The sequence below is a fragment of the Arvicanthis niloticus genome, chromosome 9 (genome assembly GCF_011762505.2).
Source record: "Arvicanthis niloticus isolate mArvNil1 chromosome 9, mArvNil1.pat.X, whole genome shotgun sequence".
In the NCBI taxonomy this organism is placed as follows: domain Eukaryota; kingdom Metazoa; phylum Chordata; class Mammalia; order Rodentia; family Muridae; genus Arvicanthis; species Arvicanthis niloticus.
Window position 1 is genome coordinate 8,332,143 of NC_047666.1, and position 7,847 is coordinate 8,339,989.

The following is a 7,847-nucleotide window of genomic DNA, read 5'->3' on the forward strand; positions in this document are numbered from 1 at the left end:
CTTTTCCAGCTACATCCATTTACCTGAAAATTTTATAATTTCCTTTTTCTTTATATCTGAATAAAGAAATGTAGTTCAAAAATTAAATAAAATAAAATTATATTATTTATAGGAAACTACAGGCTAATGCAGATATTCATTTTGCTTAAATTAAGTGAATATCATCTTTTGTGGTTCCAGCTTCACTTCTTCTCACAGGGTGCCCAGATGTCTCCAGTACAATGGCTTGAAGATGACAAGAAAACGTCTGCTATCTACCTCTTCCTTCTAGGGCATCAGATTCTGCTGCTCACCAGGCTTGGAAGGGGTGAAACAGAGTCCAGGATGAATAGGTGTCCTGTTACTCCAGTCCAGTTGGGAAGGCTCAAAAGTGTTACAACTCTTATAAAAAGGAAATAGAGAGGTTCCAGCAGCAGATGATGGTCTGGTTTCCTGGTCCCATGGCAAGTGATTCCAAAAGTCCAATGATTAGGGGTTCAGGGGGTTATCATTCCTAAATATTACTGCAAAGTAAAACCACCAGTATCTAATGACCCTTGGGGAAACAACTTTTGTGCTTTATTACATGTGGACTGGGACTCTAAGAACCTTTGGGAGTGGAATGAGATCTGGGGGCTAAATGCATTCTCTTACCCCACACTGCTCTATTTGCATAGAGAAAAATTCTAGGTGCTGTGCTATTTGATTGACAATCTGTGACCATCTGATTGAGAGTCTTTGGGTTACATGCTCAGAACCAGTCCAGGAAACAGGGACAGAGTTAGTTCCCCTCCTGCAGGTCTCAAGTTTTGAGATTTCTGAAGTTTGAACATGCTTGACCTCATGTCCAGGCCAGTTTCTCCATTGGCATGGTCCTTGTGCTCCACAACCCATACCTTCACACTTAAGTCTCCCTATTTATCAGACTCTTTGCGTATTCATACCACCTGTGTCTTTGTTAGGGTTTTACTGTTGTGAACAGATAACATTACCTTTAATTAAACAACATTTAATTGGGTTGGCTTACAGGTTCAGAGGTTCAGTCCATCATCATCAAGGTGGGATAAGTGAAGCATCTAGGCAGGCATGGTGCAGGCAAAGCTGAGAGTTCTATATCTTCATTTTAAGGCTGCTAGTGGAAGACTGACTTCCAGGCAACTAGGATGAGGGTCTTAAGCCCACAACCACAGTGACACACCTACTCCAATAAGGCCATTCCTCTTAATAGTGCTACTTCCTAGGCCAAGCATATACAAACCATCACAACTTGTGTGCTATCTCCTCTATTATGATCTTTAGTTCCCCTTTCAACTCCAGTGCTCCTTTCTAATTTCTTGGAATTAACAAACTACTCCAATTAAGCACACAACTCTAATGGCTACCCTACCCAATACAATCTCCTTCTAGCTATATCCATTTACTTGAAAATTTTATAATTTCACTTTCATTTAAATCTTACTTTATATCTTAAATTATTTGAATTAAGTGATAACAGAATGACAGCTATCACATGGTTATTTTCATTTGCATTCTATATAGTTACATATAATCACATACGTGTTTTTCTGACATGAATTAGAATTGAAACATTTTAAAAGAACAAACTTTTACATGTTTGGGTGTGGCATCATGGTTTCAGAGGACCCTGAGATGAACCCAGATGTTCAAGAGATTTATTATAAGAATTCTTAATGCTGAGGACATAAAAACCAAAGGAAATTGCATGGGAAGGTACTGAAGGGAGAGTTTAGTCCCTAGAACCAGAGACAGACAGCACACTAGGGTCTCTGCAGAAAATCAGAGTTCAGAGGAGAGAATTAGGACCTGTTTCTAAAGACTGGGGGTTTTACAGCAAGAGCCTTCATCCAAGCTCTCTGATTGCAATGCAAATCAAAAGAGTGAGGACCAGGAAGTTCTTTGAACCAGTACCTTAAGAACAGCACCTTTGTATGCTAGTTCATTTACCAGATGAAAGCTTCTATCTTCAGTGTTTCTGCAGGTCACCTGTCAGTTGCCACCAGAGGAGTAGAGATGTTGTAAACCTGCTACTATATTCAAACATCAAATTTTTACACAAAAGAGACTAACTAGATAAGAAAGAAAAGGGACTATGTAGGACACATAGGACAAAATATTGATGATATAGGCATGCTAGAAAACTTAGCAAATATATTTAAATAGTTTTGTCACTGCTATTGTCAAATTTTATACTATGTCCTATTTTTTAAATATTCTTACACAATTTGATTTTATACATCTTAGAGAATGACTTTTTCTGAGATTTATTGACCATATCCATAAATCTTGGGAGCAAAGATATAAGAACCCTTCTTAAATTTGAGATCATGATTTTACTGAATAAAATCATTAAAATACAAAGATGAGATGGTGTGTGGTTTGTGTTTTTGTAGCTTAATGAGAGATCTAGGTCAATTTCAGATAGTGTTTCCAACTGTTCAATAGGTATCTGACAATGTCTTTGAAAGCTATGGCCTGTGTACCCAATACTGAGTCACTAATCCAGAATTTTACATTGATGTCTTTTTCCTCAGTGCTAAAAAGAAGACATTTTTACATATTTTTTTCCTCACAAAGATAATCCTTACCTATACTAGGCTCTTCTCAAACATTTACATATGTCTGTAATTGCACATTTTTGACAGAAATATTCATCCATATTAGTCTGAGATCAAAGCTCTGTTATAGTCTCGAATGACTACCAATGGCCCCTCAGTTCAGATAATAAAATAGAAGCTTCCACCCCTGTTCTTTGGACTGTAACTATTCTGGTTGGCCAATAAGAACAGCAGATATGAACAAGCAGATGTTTTTAAAATGTGCAAAATGTTATGGTAAAATTACTGAGCATCTTTTGCCACAGTATGTTAATCTAAAAGGGCAAAAGATCTCTAATTTCAAAGATGGAATTGTAAAATGAATGTCAAGTCTAAGTTTATTGTGAGAATCAGACTTACACAGCAAATATTTAGTGGAAAATGGAAAAAATGTGAATTTGTTTCTAGGAAAATGTGAATGAGATATATGGATAGCTTTTGTTAAGTGAGCCATGGTAGACACAAATTCTGACATCATTTAGTTCTGAATGGGGATCAATACTGAAGTTGGTGTGAATGTGAGTGGAGCTGGGATTACCTTATGAAACACTATGGAAACTGATGTTTATTTTTGGTAAAGAATCATAAAATTGATGCTTGGATTTGAACATCATATGACCTGATATAAATGAGGATACAGAGTTCGAAGAGATGCTTTTAGTCAGATTCCAGAAAAATAGTGTGACCTAATGGTTATGGGAAATAGTGTAAGACTACACTGTGGGTAGTCTTACACCCATTATAAATTACTCATTTAAAATCACACATTGTAATTTACCCAGAAAATTCTACAATAGCACCAGAGGTTAATTATGTTTCCATAACATACTTTAGTGTTACTTAAGAGGAAATAGTCATTCAAAAATGGCCACATACTTAATAAAAGTTGAGCATCATAATATTCCGTGTAAGCTTAAGAACCTTGGAAGAGATGGGCAATAAAATGGGCGATAAAAAAACACTTGGAAAGGGTCTGAAGGCTTGAAATTTGTCCACTCATTGCAGGATGTTCATGCTATTCTGAAAACTCAGCCAGAGGCTTTCCCCAGTAGGTTTCATCTGCCTGAGCCAAGCCAGAATCTATGTTCACACTTAAGTTCCTCCAACTGCAACATAGATGAAGAAAAGAGAACTTCAGGTCATCTGTAAAAGATTTTCTTTTGGGAGTTTATGTCATTTGCCTGTTATTTCATTCCAGTGTTTTCAAATCAGATACTTTATGGACAAGAGGGATGGCTTAGCAGATAAGAGTACTGTCTTCTCTTCCAGAGGTCCTGAGTTCAATCCTCAGCAACCTCATGGTAACTCATGATCATCTATAGTATGATCTGATACCCTCTTCTGGCCTATAGGTGTACATGCAGATAGAGCACTCATACATTAAATAAATAAATAAATTAATTAATTAATTAAATAAGCTACTTTAGAGATGAAAGAGAAAGCATTATTCTCAGTCGTACCCCACCCCAACCCCAAATATGAGAATGGATATGTACAACATACCTGTTTTTCCAAGGAATTCAGGATTCTTGGTAATCCCTAAGTTTGAAGTCTGAAGGTGTTCACAAGAGGGCAACACATATAATCTGACATGCTTTTATCTGGAATTCATGTTGTTCATCATGTGCCTGGCAATTCTGCCTACAGTGTTGGTGGGATCATAATGCTGTGCACTTAAATCCAGCACAGACATTATTTCATGGGTATAAATGGGGAACTTTTAGAATGGGAGGTTTAAAAGGCTAAGGTTTGGATCACTATTGAGATGAGGAAGAATTTTCTCTCCTGTGCCATGCTACTAAGGACTGGATAAAAATAGGAGTAGTGTACTTCTAGTCAGGGGTTACAGAAACTAAAGTCCTTAATAATAAGGACTGTTGAACTAGGTCAGGTACTATATAGGTATTGTGAGAATCTGAGAGACCAGTGTGTCAGAGTTATGCCAGGGGCTGCAGTGCCTGCTCTACTGAGCTTGTTTCTTACTGAAGGTTCACAGCCAAAGAAGGCCAGCATGATACCAGAGAAGAATAAGGTGTCAGTCTAAGTATGGTCCATTTAGGGAAGATGACAGTTGTGAAACAAATAGAAATGAAAGTTATACCATTTGTACATAGGAAATTATTAAAGTATTGTTAAAATATTTCCTGCTTGTATAACATATAATTATTATTCTGACAAGGAGTACATGAAGATTTATATCCACCTATTGTGACATCATCACACTTTCAGAACATTAGCTTTATTACATGGGCACAATCTCTTTCCCTGTGGACAATCAGGGAGTAGTTCATTGCTGAGGTGTCAGAGACAAGCTGGGAATGGTATTTAAGCTGCCACAAGTTGCTTTTTCCTGTGTCTTTCTACATTCAAGGCATGTATGTCAGGAGTGAGCTCTGACTTCTGAACACGCCTTTGAAACAGGAAGTATGAGCAGCCCCAGAGTCAAATCTGCCTATCTCACCAAAATCTTAGAGGATCTGTGCAATAGAAAAATTTCCCCTCTCTTTTAAAATAAATAATTGGGAGAAATTACTCTTTCTGGAACACTCTTTACATTATTAGTTCCCTCTTATTCTAAACAACTATGCTAACAATTGTACAAAATATGTTGTCTCAATGGATTAACAAGAACTCGTATTACTTCTACTGTCTCTCAGTATCAATCCTTTGGGTAAGAGGCCTAATTTTCTTGAGACTTTAATTTCTATTTAAAGATAATTTTGTTATCTTCTATGATGGTTGTGTCCCTCATGTTTGGTACCAGCTGTGAAGGTCATTGCAAGTACCATGGATGGCAGAGAAGCTAAATATGTGTGGCAAGAGGAAACTTGGGTAAGAATTAAGTAGTTAGGTGACAGCATTATACAGATCTAATGTCTGACATCAGCACAGTATATTTTAGACATTTAAGTACAGTATAACATTTGAAAACAAAAATTTTTATCTCAATTTTATTTGCACAGAAGACCTAAAACATTGAAACTCTTTGCAGTGTACATGTGACTTCTCCAATAGGTGTGGATTTAATTAAGAATGAAGGCCTATGATGGAAGATTCTGGGGAATTTGGGTGAGCAATTATATATAGAAAATGTCATCAGTTTACTAACAACATTCATCCTCAGTATTCTAAGTGAAAAACGAGTATATATTTCTTGCATTGAGGAGACAGCCCTCTGTGATTAACATTCCTAGTTTCCCTAGTGCTTACCTGTGAGCACTAGTGCCCACTGAAACTAGAAGACAATGTATTATTTTTGCATTCATAAGAAGCAGTAAAGGTACTTCCCTCTATCTGTATTGCAACACTAACCCAGGCCTTTGCATAGTGTTCCCTGGGGAGGAACCACCCATGCCAGTTTTGGATAAAAGGGACAGTTGTCTTCTTTCTGTGACCTAACAGTCTTCTCAGGCTTCCTCCTCAAAATGAAGTTGCCTGGTAGGCTGTTGGTGCTGTTGTTCTGGATTCCTGGTGAGAACAGGAGGAATTGAAAATGGGGAGGGAAGCCAGGTGGTGGTGGAGGGAGCACAAGAACTGGGTCATACTGCTCACTACATGTGTTGTGCCATGTATGAATAGACAGGTATTATCCTTCAGTATGGGGCCTGTTGGGTATATATCTCTGAGAAGGAGGCACCAGATGTGAGAGAACCTGTGTTACAATGAATATTATTACATAGATAGATGGGTTAGTCTACATTAAGTATATAAGCACCTTGGGGAATCTCTTTAACTTGTTTTGTTAGGACGTAAATTTTAATATATAAAAAATTGTATGTACAAACACATCTAAGTTGAAATGTATAAAAAATCATAAGATTTTTCATAAAGTTTGTGCATGACTCTGTACTTCTCTCTTATTTTTTCAGCTTCCAGCAGTGATGTTGTGATGACCCAAACTCCACTCTCCCTGTCTGTCAGTCTTGGAGATCAAGCCTCTATCTCCTGCAGGTCTAGTCAGAGCATTGTAAACAGTAATGGAGACACCTATTTGTATTGGTACCTGCAGAAGCCAGGCCAGTCTCCACAGCTCCTGATCTATGAGGTTTACAATAGATATTCTGGGGTCCCAGACAGGTTCAGTGGCAGTGGATCAAGGACGGATTTCACACTCAAGATCAGCAGAGTGGAGCCTGAGGATTTGGGAATTTATTACTGCTTTCAAGCTACACATTTACCTCCCACAGTGATGCAGACCTTAACAAAAATGCCCTTGCTTGGGGTATCACAGCTGTCAAATGTGTTACTTATCTGTGAGAGAGAGAAGTGTTGAGAAACTGCAGATTATTTGATGCAGCTGGCTGCATGTCCATCTTGGCTACAGCTCACCAGTCATTCTTTTTGCCTTCATTGGCTACAATAACAATGATATTGCTTCTGCCTCAGTAGAATAGTGAACAGGTGGCCTCGCAGCAACAAGCCATGATGGTTGTAAAGCAGAGTGTAAACTCATTTTTTTCCTATAGACCTTGACTTCTTACCTTTTTTATTACTCAACATTATCCAGTAAAGTAGACAGGAAGTATTCCTTTGTTAAATTTTCTCACTTACTAATAATTGCTTCATTTGCCACATTTTAAGCATTTGATTTAAAGTCTGTTGTATGTTTGTTATATTCTGTTTGTTTTCCATTTGTGTGAAGTATGTCCACTGACTCTGTGTTTTTCATCAAATGCTTTTACCTGTAAAATGTTTCTTTTTTGACATATTTTTCTCAGTGTATTAGAGACCTAATTATAATCTTTTAGGTTATCTTTATTATTGGAGTCACAGATGAAATTAGAATCCCACTAAACAGATGGTCATTATTGCCAGATATAAAGTCCACAGCTAAACAAAATATATGATAACCTTCTTAATCCACTGGGAGTTTGAAGGGCATGTTCTTGAACAGTGAAATTTAGCAATCCAGCAGTAGACTTTCAGTTTAATTTCATGATTGTTTCTCTATGCTCTTTCACTAAAATGCATGGTGTCTTTAGCAATAGAGATTTGTGACCTCCTTCTGTCAGTGAATAAAAAATGATATTGTGTTGTTTTGTCTGTATTGTATTTATTCATTGTATTGCCTTATTCTTTTGTGGTTTAGGGGACTCTGTTATAAAGAGGATTTCTACACATGACACTAGAAACTTGTTACATCTATTCACCCTAAAATTATAAAATAATTATATAAAATTATAAAATTAGTTTTCTGTAGTGTCTTGGTAAACACTCTTAGTTTTATTTACTCTTCAACACTCTTTCCTTTCT

At 37.0% G+C, this 7,847-nt stretch overlaps 1 long non-coding RNA gene across 1 annotated transcript; it reads left to right on the forward strand.

Moving 5' to 3' along the window:
• Window positions 1-5,986: 5,986 nt before the first annotated feature.
• Window positions 5,987-6,588, forward strand: LOC117715000 (uncharacterized). The gene is made up of 2 exons (XR_013112746.1): window positions 5,987-6,065; window positions 6,464-6,588. It is a non-coding gene; the product is annotated as an uncharacterized LOC117715000 (long non-coding RNA).
• Window positions 6,589-7,847: the final 1,259 nt, after the last annotated feature.